The sequence below is a fragment of the Plectropomus leopardus genome, chromosome 17, assembly GCF_026936395.1.
Source record: "Plectropomus leopardus strain MGB_pleo_1.0 chromosome 17, ASM2693639v1, whole genome shotgun sequence".
Classification (NCBI taxonomy): Eukaryota; Metazoa; Chordata; class Actinopteri; order Perciformes; family Serranidae; genus Plectropomus; species Plectropomus leopardus.
This window is the reverse complement of record NC_142192.1, coordinates 21,545,816-21,559,757: the sequence shown is the minus strand read 5'-3', so window position 1 is coordinate 21,559,757 and position 13,942 is coordinate 21,545,816. Positions and strand designations below refer to the sequence as shown.

The 13,942-nt window shown below is 40.6% G+C and overlaps 1 long non-coding RNA gene across 2 annotated transcripts in view; it reads left to right on the top strand.

The window, feature by feature from the left end:
* LOC121957564 (uncharacterized) overlaps positions 1-13,301 on the top strand; it is a 40,534-nt gene extending 27,233 nt beyond the window's left edge. For both annotated transcript variants that reach the window (XR_015779399.1, XR_006106792.2), the window contains exons 8-10: positions 301-380; positions 11,941-12,023; positions 12,749-13,301. This is a non-coding gene — a long non-coding RNA (uncharacterized LOC121957564). The remainder of the gene's footprint in view (positions 1-300; positions 381-11,940; positions 12,024-12,748) is intronic.
* Positions 13,302-13,942: the final 641 nt, after the last annotated feature.

Genomic DNA, 13,942 nt, shown 5'->3' with positions numbered 1-13,942 from the left:
TGCTTGCGTTTCTATTCTCTGAGCTGCCGAGCGCTTCATCTCTAATCAGGGATTGGTCCATTATGATTTAATTATCTCTGAGTATTCTTTCATGATTGAGTCCAGGGTGTTTTGTTTTTTTTTGCTGAAAACGGCACTTTGAGACTGTGTGGCCTCGATAAAAGCCCAGATATGGTCGTGTCTGGGTGGCTGACTTTATTTATTTACTTATCCCAACTTCATGGCTCTAAGTGTTTATTGATGTTCCCCTTCCTATCCTGTGGTATGCTAATAATCTGCATGATGCTCTGCTGATTTCAGGAATGCCCCGGTCAACCATAGAAGCTCCCCAGTGAGAAGAGAGCCATGGGAAAAGCCTCAAACTAGACCCTGGTTGTGAGGTAAAAGCTTTGGCAACATCTATTTCTTCCCGTTTATACCAACAAAGACCCTTTGAATTTGACTGAAATGAAAGCGACAGCAAAGCTCTTGAGAGATCACAGCTAGTGATGGAGACCGTCAGCTCCAAGTATACAGAGAGACGATAACATTTCAATGTTCTTTTTCTTCTCTGACAGCCTCTTTCTGTCTCTTTCTGTTGCTTTAATTTTCATTCTCATAGAACACAATATTCTTCTAATTGACAACCCATATAAAAGTAAAATTGATATATCTAGGGCTCCCCCTGAAAGCTGAAGAATTGAATCAGAGGCTGCTCCTCTGTGTGATTTTAGACAGCATCTTAGACGCAAGAGGCGTAACGTATTACACAACTCTTATATGTCAGCTGATCTCATCACGCACTTTATTGTTTTCCCAATTTGTGGACATTTTCGGATGCTGTTTTCATTTTAAATTGCTGCTAACTGCTGCTAACTGCTTTGAAAAATGTCTTTATTTTCTGACTTCTGCTTAGAAGTGGTGAATTCACAACTAACAGCAACTTAAAACAAAACTGTCTCTTGCTTTTGTTTAATATCTATTGTTGGCATTAGCTTGGGCTAACTTGGCTTGTTTCACTGTATTACATGAACACTGCTGTCATCTTGAACGTCCAGCCGAAAGCTGTTCAAACTCTATATGAAAAAAAGGGAACAAATAGTCTACTATTTGTATCAAACAGACAAATCCGATTCAACTTACTAAATTCTGAGTTGAGAACAGCCCTAGTTATATCCCCGCCTCTGTAAACAAACTACTTCCCAACTGTTAGCTATTACATAATTAAACCTATTGAAAGACGACAAAATCAGAGAGACATCATATATGTTATTCAACGCAATTGCATATGGGACCTCACATAACTGCTTGCATAATTAGCAGTGCCCTCTCTTTTTCTCTCTCTTTCTTTCTCTTTGACAAACACACACTCTACCAGGAGAAAAAATATTATATTACCGTGTGTATGCCAGCAAACGCTGCCTCCAATCATTTGTCACCCACAGAGTCAAACTAGCAATAAGGAAACCAATTCAAAGTGGTACACGTTATTTAAAATAATTATATGCTCTACGCATATAAAAGCCCTCATTATGGAATAAGAACATTAAATTGTTAGCGTACTTTTTTTAAAGCTTGCTGTGTGAATTTTGCACATTTGTGAACACACAAATACGCACACACACTCCATCCTCGTCCGCTCATACATATCCAGGATATGCACGCACGTACACACACATACTGGCCAACACTACCCAATAGCCATTGACAACAGTGCCCTAGCAACCACTGGGCATCATGCCAAGCCGCTGAGGTTGCCTGGTAGTGTGTTCCCATGGCAACGTTTTCTGCCTTTGTAAATAAGGTACGAGGAGAGCGAAATAGGGGGGTTTGGGAGAAATTGCACCGCAGCATCTCATTCTGTCTTGAGAGAACTAATAATTTATGGTTTGTGAGTAGCGGATACTTATGCTGGCCCTGCACCAAGCTGTCGTCTGACTGAAGAGGTGCATTTAGCATCGACGGGGATCTCAGGTCTGAGTCCTAGCTGCACAGAGTCAGATCTAGTTTTTAGGGGGACAGGAGAGAAGCATGTTATCTTAGTCTTCCTCTCTGATTTTTAAATGACTTTTCTTAAAAATATAATTTGGAAAGTAATGATCACACTCTGTCAGCTCTGGTGAAGTTTTCTGAGAATTTGTCATTTAGAAATTCATTTGTGATTTTATTCTTTGTATATCCATATGTTTTTTTCCATAAGTTTAAGTTCGTTTTACATATATTTTCCTTATTTTTCCTCCAATAATTGAGAAACGATTGTGTGCCTTTTTGCACGCCAGCAGCGGTCCTTCGCCCCGAGTTTGAGAACCGTTGTCTGAGGCCTGCATTCCTGTTGAGCTGCTACTTGCCAGGCGATTCATAGCTGCGGTTAACAGTTTATTTGCTGTCACTGGGCAGATTTTGCTCCTCCGTGCCCCTACATTGTTTGGGTGGCGCCGTAGTCTTTGTGCGTCACTTCTCAAAGACGATGAGTGGTGGAGAGTCACCTGAAGTCTTTGTTTTGTCTTTGACTGCAGAGCTTAAACGTTTTTTTGTGTTGTTTTTTCTTTTAATTAACAGGAATGTCCTGTTGCCAGGCAGATGTGCGCTTGATTTCATCTTCTCTCATTTATTATCTCTCCAGTTAGACAGTGGGTTTTTTTTGGTCACGTTTTTCGTGAAATACCATGAGGTTGTTGCCTTTCGGGGCTTTTCTCTGTGAGACTGTTTTGAAGATTGACAGAATAGTTATTGTTTCAATGTCACAAATTCTATCCAAATCTTGAGGTTAATTTTGTAAAAAAGTTATTCAGCATAGCAGTACATTTTACATGTATTCAGATTTCAGAAATTTTTACTTCTCACCTCATTATTAGTTATTTTTCTGACTAATAATGTGTAGTATTTTTGAAGAATTGCCACTACGTAAAAAATAAATGTAAACAAATTCTGCTTATATTCAACAAAGAAATTAACTATTTCTATAAATTATGTGCTGTAACTGTTCAATAAATTAATCAAAATCTTAAATCTTCTTATGCAAGAAGCATACAACCTGAAGATTTGTACATGTTTCCATCTCAATTAAAAGGCCTCGCTGCCTGTTTTCATACACAACCTAAAACGTATGCAGTGGATATTCCATCAACATAAGTGTTTAATTATTTTAGCAGCAATGACTGACAAACAATGTTTTATAGCTCCGTATTGCCTCAGCTGTTGTTATGCATGATGAAAACATGATGATCATGTGCGTGATAATCCAGATCCCCAGAGTCAGTGGAAGAGATAACAACAACTTGAAATGAGAGATAAATCTTCGTTTAAATCCTGTTGTAAAAACTGTCTGTAATTAAATTAGATATTTAAATTTAGTTTTGACTGATATGTAGTTCTGCAAAGCATCAAATGCCTCTTCAGTATTCTCTTACTCTACCATGGCCATGTTGTTATTTGCCAGTTAGTTCTGGAATGCTATTATTCCAAAGTTTTATGTTGTCAAAACTTTGTACACTAATACAGTTTTGGCATGGGTGATTACATTAGATAATACTGAATTGCTAATGAATGCTTACTTCTGTTAGATTTTGGTTAAAATAATGTCTTTGTTTAAGTATTTTTCGTGGTTATAGTAGTGCACCAGTAGCACAATCCGTGTCTTGCATTTTTCAGGTTCATTAATATTTTGGTGATTTAGGCGCACCTCAGAATTTACTTTTGGCTCAACATTTTTTGTTTTTGCGCTCTCAAGAGGCCGAACTGTAATCGCCACAAAGCTTCACCTGACCCAACACCAGCCGGGGTTCGGGCTTAATGCACCAGCCTGGCCTCCAGTGCAGGGGCTTCCCACCAGACTCACACTGGCACACAAACACACCCAGGCAGATTGGCAAAGAGCTGGCATTGGCACAACCATGCCGCATTCATGCGTGATCCGACTGCGAATGAGACGGTGAGAGAGGTTTAAAATGGGGAGGAGCAGAATCAAGGGGATCAAGGGGGGAGAATTAGTTGGTATGAACAGAGAGATTGTCTGAGAAAAAAAGTTGTAAAAGATTTTAAAGCCTGAAATGTACGGTGATGGAGGACAAATAAGAGGCACTTACAGAGGCGGGAGGACGGCCAAAGAAAGAAAATGAAGGGTAGGCGGAGGGTGGGCTTTTAGCATGGCAGAGGGCAGTGGTGAGAGGCGAGGTGAATGGGTTTGTGTTTGGAAACTGGCCAATAAAAAAAAACAGTCTATGACTCTATTAAGCATATGGCACTGCCTTACCTTTTGAGGTTCACCGTTAGTTGGCTAATTTTTCCTTTAATTATTGTTAAATGTTGAATCTTTAGCACATAAACACATTGATACTGATTACAAATAGCTCTTATCCCGTAATGTAATTGAACGAGACCCAACAAAGCCATTTATCATCTTATACACAGTTTCCAGTGCTATACAATGCATATCAAAATGTAGTTATCACCGTGGCAGGCAATAGAGTGAGTTACCTTTTGAGGAATAAAGGAACTACCACTTTTGTGTTTGAATCCAGCTTTGTGAGTGAGGCCCCCGTCGTCCAAGACTTCAAGGTTGTATTTTTGGTGCATAGACCAAGCTGAATAGGAGGCCAAGCAACTCTGCTGCACAGCCGCTATCAAGTAATCAATGAGTCCTTGAGGCACACAGGAGGAGTGTCAAAACACAGCCATTGACTGCTAACAACAGCCAATTTGCTGCTTTTTGCAGGAGATCACCTCAGCTAGATGTCGAATGTGTGGGTGCGCCTCATTATTTATGGAGTATGAGAGAGATTGACTGGATAGTGCTGTTGCTCCAAATTGTCATCCAATTACTCACCCATTAGATCCTATTTGTTATACTGAAAACTGCTCTACAATGCACCAATTTACACATTACCCAGAACGTACCTCGTTAAATAAACAGTGCAAATCAGATTATAATGTTTTAATGTGTCAAGATGTCTGACACCAATCCTGAGATTCAGATGAGTGCAAAAGCAGATAAACACACCTGCAAACAGTAATTGGACACAATCTGGGTAAAATACCTCAGGATGCACCGATTTATTGGCCGAACATATCGGCTGATATGTGCCTTGGTAACTGCCATCGGCCTCTCTGCAAATAAGATGATGTTCCCCACTGGCAGTGGACGATGTTTTTCTGTTGGGTCAAATCGATTTTATGCAGGTAAAAATGCAGGCCTCAAAATGTCCCAAAGTCTCGGGGACAATAGAAGATGTCTTTGAGACAGAAAAAGATCTTCACCAAGAAAACTTTAGGGCGAAATGGTGCAGGAAACTCAATTTCAATGCGGAGATGGCATTGAGATACAATATGATGCGTTAAAAACCTCTTAAGAAAACATAGGTATGGGGCAAAGGTATATTAAAACCATATTATGATTTAAATGTTATCTTGTAAAATTCATTTGTTATGAGAAATTTGAATAAATATGGTTGTTTTCACAGTAATATAAAAAAGATACTAGAGAGGTTAGGTTATTGAATAACATATAAATCAGGAATCATTCGATCTAACTCTGACAAACATCCCATACGTCAGTGAATCCTAATGAATTAAATTTGTTTCTCCTGTTTAGTAAAATGAACCAAATGATTGATTTGCTGATAATCTAACCAAGCTAATGGTATGTCGCATTTCCATATTGACAAAAGTTTAAACCTTTATATTTGTTTGCACGATCTTAACTCTGACTCAGAAGTGGCTCAAGAGGTCAGCCAATAACCTGCTTGGCTTTAAAGGTTGTATACATCCAAACTTCTGTACAAATTTACTGCTTCGTTGCCTCAATGGCAAACAAACCTGGCATCTAATTGCGACTTATGTTTATTTGTCAAAATTTGTAGCCTTAACCTGCTAGTAAAGGGGACTTAAGTTTTATGGTATTTATATTTACAGTTAGAAAATACAAAGTTTCAAGTGCAGAAATTGTGTCACATTCATTTATTTTTCCAAGTATTCATGCACTCACTTATTTTTGGCCTATTTATGTCTATTTACCTTTGTGTGAGATCGTCACACTCAGTGAAGAGAGGCAGCGAGGGAGAGAACATGCACAAAGGGTTCAAGGTAAAGGCCTCCGAGTAATTCAGAGGAACCTGAAAAAAGTTATTTCTTGTTTAAATTGCAGATTACTGGTTGTAGATTTGGTGTAATAGGCCCAAAGTCGTATGACATACTTAAGTGTTTATACCTGATCCAAATGACCACACTCGATGAGGTACCACAACTGTACAAATAGGGATAATGGAGAACACCTTGGGTCCTTCTCTTCTGGAAGTCATCCATGTGTTTTTCTCAGTTACACGTAAAGATTGAATAAAAAGGCTTTAGAGAGAAGTTTAATTTACATTTATAACTCTGCATACAAGGACACATAGTCCTGATGACTGGATTGTAGGATTAGAAAATGACAATTAAAATATTTTTGATGCAACAGAAATTGTGTTTCAGACACTTCGACCTTTGCTTAATTTGAAGCAGAGGCAAGGATGGGCATATTTATTTGTATAGCACATTTAAACAACATGGCAATTAAAAGTGCCCTCCGTAAGACATAAAAATGCGCTAAGACAAGATATAAAAGCAACACAAGGTGCTATAGATGGACACATATAAAAATCACAAAGCACAAAATTCTAACAAAAAAAACATTTTTTTTTTTTCAAATCACATATAATTTAAAGGGCAGTGGAAAACAGAAAAGTTAATATCCTTTAAACTTCAAACTTTTTTATTGGATACTATGGACCATCAAAATGGATCAATTATGTTCAAGATAAGTTGTAGCAAGCATAAACGTATGATATTCAGAGCTGAAACGATGGATTAGTCCAGTGACGGTTATCTTATGGCCCATCTGCGATAGAAAGCTGTGTGGCCGACCGCCCGTTTTCTAATTCACAATGAAAATCAATTAATTCACATTGGGATTAATTTTTATGGATGGATTCAAAGATCACATTTCAGCCAAGGTGATCTGCCTCTCCACACGGACTATTTACCTGTCACTCAAACGTGATTGGCCAATACTACTCAGACCAGAACACTTCCAATATCAAAACCATGTCCCATTGCTTATGGATTGTGTATAGATATGCAGGTGTCTGTTTATAGATATAATATGATAGCAAACTAAATGTCTTTGGGTTTTTGAGAGTTGGTGCCAGTCGTACGAAAAAACAGTTTGAAGATTTAACCTTGAGATAATGAGAAAGGAACTGCAGCATTAATGTGTCATCGAATCGTAAGAATATTTGTGGTCAGACATTTTTGGTTAGACCAGTAAAGAATCCACACAACAAAAAAAAGGTTTCTTCAAGCAGCTGAAGGTGTGGTATCAGATAACAGCCCTCTTCAGGCGCAATGACAGGACTGGAATCTAACTCTCGGTTCAGTGAAATGAAAACAGAAGAGGAGTATTCGACTTTAACCTCAGAATGACAATGAAGTGTTCTCAGTTGTGCTGAATCGAGTCTTTGAGAATAAGGAAGATTCCACCAGCTCCACTTGCAGAAGTAGGTCAGGCAGACGCCTACAGTAAGCAACTGCAGGTTAAGTGCTTGTCTTTGTATTCAGAGACAGCGAAGGTCTGCCTTGGCCTCTGGTGGGGGGTGGGGGTGGGCTGTGTACTGCGTCTACCCACAAGAGGGAGACAAGTCCACAAAAGTGCAGTTAGTTAGCCAGTCTCAGCTATTATTCCTCTCAATTCCAACAGTAGCACAATATTAAACTTATATGTTGTAGCCACAGGCCAAGTTTTATTTTTTTAATAACATGTTAATCGGGATCATAGATTCATCATAAACATATGAGATTAGGAATTACACGATAAGGCAGGGACAGATGACAGAAACAGACAAAGACGAGAAGTGTCTGCATGAGAAGAAGAGACTCCGGCGCTGACCCTGCTCCGGTGCTCTGCAGTGTGAGGTAGTTGGTTGTATGGTTTCGCATCATAAACAGCCTGGAGATAACTGTACAACCTTCTAGCTTTCCCTGCGGTGTCACCCAGACGTCACACGGACATTACCCTTTATGCCTCCTGAAGTGGTAAGTACGAAGACTGACCTGGAAAAGGATAGAAAGTTGTAAAACTGACTGCTTTTTTGTGAATGAAATGAAGTGAAATGAAATCATTTTTGACAAGTACAATCCATATTAATCATGCCAAATAGTTTTTAGGGCTGTAGCTCAGTAATACAATTTTATTTAGGTTTGATACAGTATTTTTTTTTTTTACCTTTTGCTTTTTCAAGGTCTGTTTCACTAAAGCTCTGGTCTTTTGCAGTGAGGCACAAACGAGATGCACTACCATAATTCAACATTTCTCCTCCAACAAATTTGATTTCAAGCCTTTAATTATAGCAACATGAAGACAGGCTACAAATCTGTTCCTACTCTGACTTTAAATCTAAAACGTCTGAAAATACTAACCAGGTTTTGCTGTTGAGATCCAGCTAATCCAGACATCAATATACCCACCTTGCTCTGCAGTGCTCTTTGATTTGTTATTTGGTGCAGTCCAATGGGGTATAGAGCCAACTATCAATAGCTGTTTGCCTCTGTGCTTTCTTAGCATGCCGTGCACAAAAACACTGAACATCTCTTCAGGCGACACTACGCCGGAATGTGATCAGGAACCTTAAAACCAGCAAAACAAGGGAAAAAACGTTAAGAGAACTCAATTGGACTTTTAATAGTTTAATTACATATTACACAAATGTTCTGTAGGTTTCTAGTTTTTGTTTAATTTTGAAGTAATCCTCTGTGTGCGTTAAGTTGACTCCAGAGTTAACTATCTGTACACGCTCACATCTCTGTAGTCATGGTAGATAATGACAGTGTGCCCAGACGTTAGTATCAGTGTGTCCTGAAGCACGAGGCTGTATGTGAACTTGCTTACCGCCTCCGCCTCCTTTTCCTCCTTCTCCTCCCTGCGCCCCAACACCCCCCCCTCCTCCTCTCCTCGCTCCCCACCACCCCACCCCACCCCTCTCTGTCCCCCAGTGTGTCTGGCTAGTGGCTCAGACACTCAGTATCCGCATTGCGTTGCAGTGCTCCAGCTAGGAGGGGAAAAAAGAGCATATATCAGCAATCTCTGCCGAGCGCTGCTCTTTTCTGTACTCACACAAAGAAACGACTCCCCGGCATGTTCCAACTCAAGAGGAAATACAACAGTCACAATAGAGCCACTTGCCACTTGCTATTTTATAAAACTTGTCCAGTTCCTGCATTTGTTTTTTAACATTTAATACTGACATTTGATAAATGACATTGACTATTATTTTTTCTTTATTAGCACCTCTTTTTTTTTGTAAATTCTCGTAAGCTTATTTTATTAAATTCTCTTTCGTCACCTCACGCCTGCATGAAATTTAAAATATTTCTTTCTTTATTTTAATTTAAATTTATCACATCTAATTTTTTATTTACTCTCACGCATTTTATTCTAACACACCTTAAGTGTGATTTGAGGAGTTTTTCTGTCAAATATGCAAAAGTTCAGCTTGTGATTTCACAATTTCTGACAGCTCGCTTATCGCTTACCATGTGACAGGATATTTGAGATTTTTTGCAACAACGTCGGATAGATTGATATGCGATGAGTCGTGCAGAAAGCAGCCTGTTGTGTTAATGAAATATGGAAGAAGAGCAGCAGTGTTGTGGTCAGAATGGCTGGGAGGTTAATCACCTTTGGGCTTGCTGTGGCTTTGATCCTCATGCTGTGTAAAATCCACAGCCTCCGTCTGTGAGCTCCCTCCACCTCCTCCTCTCCCCCCTGCGTTCCCTCCCTTCCTCACACACACACACACTCCCTCTCACACAGATGCATAGGTGCACAGCGGTGCACAAGGACATGCACGCACGCACTTCACACACACTTGCACCTCCCTCCGATCACATTGACTCTCTCTCTTCGTTCAAACACACACAAACAAACACAGTGTAACAGACACCCGTTCAAAGACACGGCATCGTGTGAACGTAGACTGCAAGATGGGCAAGAAGGGACGTCACGCCTGGAAAAAATGTAAGGGGTTAGAGTGGGAGAGAGAGAGAGAGAGAGAGATGGGGAGACGAGGAGGGGAGGATGAAAATGAGGGGAAGGGCTGAGACAGCGGGGGGAGGCGGGGACAGAGTGATAGAGAGTGTTCAGGCAAGAGAAGAAGAAAGAGCGATAACTGGAGATACTGCATGCTTGCATAAGTGTCTGAGTGTGTGTGTGTGTGTGTGTGCATGCATGTGTTTGTGTGTGATGTATGTAGGTGACACAGATTTATGAAAGGAGAGGTCATAGATGGAGGCGCTGTTGGTGGTTGTTGGGGGTTGGGGGAAGTGGGGGTGTTGGTACAGCACCAGATAATGGAATCAATGCAATTGTCTGTGTGTGTTTTACTCTGTGTGTGTGTGCGTGTGCGTGTTTGTGTGTGTGTGTGTGTGTGTGTGTAGCGTACCTGCCTCATAGACATTGCCTGCTCGGACTCTAATCGCCTGGAGAATTAGTGATGTGACTTGGCAGAGGGAAACAGGCACAAAACAGAGCCAGGGACAGCGCCTGAGAGAGGGATAGAAGAAGAGGAGAGACAAAAAGAGGAGAGCGAGAGATGGAGGGGTAGCGAGAGGGGAATAGCTTTTCTGTTCGCCGCTGCGTACAGCGCTAAGAGAAAAAGGAAGACTGAAGATGGGGCAGGATAGGTTTTATCAAGCGTTATTTTCTTTACCACTGGATTAATTGTTGCTTTTTCTTTCCTCTCATGGGGAAAACGGATCAATAACTCATCGTAAGAGTGTTTTATGTGTATGTGTGTGTGTGTGTGTGTAACGTTTGATGTATATGCACTTGTTGTATGCATGTGCACTTGGACATGAGTACAAATGTGTGTGTTCATGTAAGGAACACGAGGAAAGGGCAAATGGTGAGTTCAGAATGACTTAAACCGGCCGGCTAACAAATGGAGACAAGCAATTCGACTGACCACGTCCACCCGCCATCTTTCCTTCATTTATGTCCACCGTCATGCATTATTTTCATACAGACATTTTTTACATGAGAATATTTCTCTTCATTCTCCCTCTAGCTTTTTGGTTTTCATCCTCCGGTCTTTGTCTCTCGTGCTTTTCGAGAGCAGCAGAGGAGCTCATGAAACTGGGACAGAGGAAAACATCTCACAGCACAGAGACAAAGAGGAAACAGAGAGAGGCAGTGTAATTTCTCACACTGGCAGCTTCTGTGTGCCTTTGTGGAGTCGTATGTTTGTCTGCATGTGTGTGCACCTGGCCACAGACAGATTTTAGTAAGTCAGTCGGGATTGTTGGCAGACGACGAGGCTGCCGTCTGCACATGTGATGTAAACCGAGCTTCTCAGCCGTGCACCGGTCGTCTGGACCCCGGCTCGTATCCTTCATGTGGCATCTGCAGTGTCAGGCTTGTGTGACATTTATTTTGTCTGGGGAAGAGTAAATCAGTGTTACTCCCTCAAGGCTGAACATCTTTGTCATGGGGGAGTGATTGCATAATCCTGTGAGATCACAAGGCCTGTAGGAAATATAAGACGACAGTGTTGTCTGCGGCTCCAGGCACAGCTGTCTGTGGACGTTTCATGCATGTGCACAAGCAAAGAGTCGAGTGTGTGTCTATGAACTGTATGACCGCTCTGTCGGAGCTTAACGTTCATACAGGCCGTATGCTCATCCCGTATGCAAATCCCGATTTATACATTAAATTTGAGGATTTTCCTCTGCGCGTGTGTCTTTGTCTATCTGTCTGCCAGCAGGGGGCATTTTGTTTGAACGTCTTACTGCACAGACCTGCATTGAATAACAGGCGCTGGCTATGTCAGGAGGACAGACAGTAGAAGGGCCTCGAAAATGAAACGGAAAAATAACGAGAATTGATTTTTACATGTTTTACAATGTTCTTTAACTAAATCTTTGTCTTTCTTGCAGGGTGTGATCCGGTCCATTTTGTGCAGACGTGTCAAGACGAAACGTTTCATGTCGGACTGCATCGGCATCGATAAAAAACAACGGTAACCATCCATATATGACGTATAAACTGATTTTCTCATTTTAGAGTCTATTGTTGTAAGAAAATGAAATGCTATTTGTGTGTGAGTAGTTAGAATGAAGATTTAATGACAAAAGTTAATATAAACTGAGTTTAAAAAAACAATTATTCATAATGAAACATACTTTGCACATGCACATACGTCACAAGAATATTATTTTATGTTGATTTTTAAGGCCGACACTAATATCATAGTAATGCGTCGTGTTGGCTTTTACCTGCGGACGAGGCTGATGTAACAGCTGATTGTCTGCTGCTGCCTCTTCAGACCAGCAGTGTCTGTCGGTGTGCTTCATTGTCCCTGAGACCCTTAACCTGTGATGATATGAAAGGTCACAGGTGAGGTCCTTGGGAACAAAGTTACATGCAGCTGCATCTGGAGGCCACGACATTTCCTTTCATTAAAACTTGTTATGCACCTTTTTTAATCACGAGATTATCAGAAATGAATCACAGATCGGAATAAATCTGCAGAGTAGTTTTGACTGCATGAACTCATCTGGAGAAAATTCACCGAACTTTCCAGACATCATGGAAAGCCAAGAAGAGACAGCGTGGTGCTCTGGAGGGGGCAGTGCCTTTTGGCCGGCTTTGTGCGCTGAACACTTAACACGGTTCAATAAAAAGACAGCCAAGGTTCGTGACCCCAATGTGTGATTCACACAGGATTTTTGAATGTGTTCACAGAGACTGAAAATGACAAAATACAAGACCTGTCGTCGAGGGACAGTTTGATACTGTCATCCCCTCCGTGCTGATTCATTTCTAGACATTTTAAAGCTCCTCGCAGCAACTGAAAGTATTAATTTTTATGAAAAAGATGTGCATTATCATAGGGCTGCAACTAACTATTTTTTAATCTGCTTATAATTTTCTTAATTAATTGATTAATCATTTACTCCATAAAATGTCAAAAAATAGTGAAAAATCACAATTTATCAGAGCTAAAAGTGACATATTCATAAATTGTTTTGTGCAACTAACGATCCAAAACTTAAATATATTTAGTTTACTATCAGATAAAGAAAATAAAAGCTCAGAAGGTTTTAAAAATAACCAAATTATTCAGCAAAAACGATCGCAGATGTATTCTCCGTCACTCGACCAAGTGATTAATCAACTGTTTGTTGCAGCTCCATGTTTTCATAATTTTTATGGATTAATGATTTGCACCTTGTTCCGGATTTTTCTTTTTTACTAGGTGAAAATGTGACAATAAAAATGTAATAAAGGTTGAAAATGTGTGTGTTTTTTGTCAAATACTATGTAGATCTAATAAATACTGAAAAAGGCATTGAGAAGGAGTTTTTAAAAACGTCATCAGCTGTTTTCTCTTATTGGCCTTGCTTGTGTTTTGTGGCATGTAAGCAGCACAGGATACAGTTTTTAACGCCCAATCGGAGATTTAATGTGAGATAAACATTCTAGATGAATGTAGTAATGATCAGCATGTGATATCGGGCTCCTGCAGTGAACATAAATAAAACTCACATTTTTCTGACTACTTAACAAAGCACCCGAGTCTGCATTTTCAGGTGAATAAATGAGAGTGACGTGGTCCTCTTTCAGACTCTCGCCCTGACGTTCAGCCAGGGTGGCTCAGTGTTCCCTGGCTCTCAGCCCCTCCATGTGTTTGTGCATCCCAGGACAGTTGACATTGATTGTGCAGGAGACAGACTGAGACACATTAGTACCCAGCTCGCTCCTGCCGCTGAAAAACACATTAACTGGCTGCATTGGGAGCCCTGTCTGGTAACCATGGCAAAGCACACGGGGGGAGGGAGGGGAAGGAGGAGGGTTGAGACGGGGCAGCGGGTTCAGCGTGCAGTCTCTCAGGGGTTGTCTTTCTCAAACGCTCCTTTCCTTTCCTCCGGCCACGTC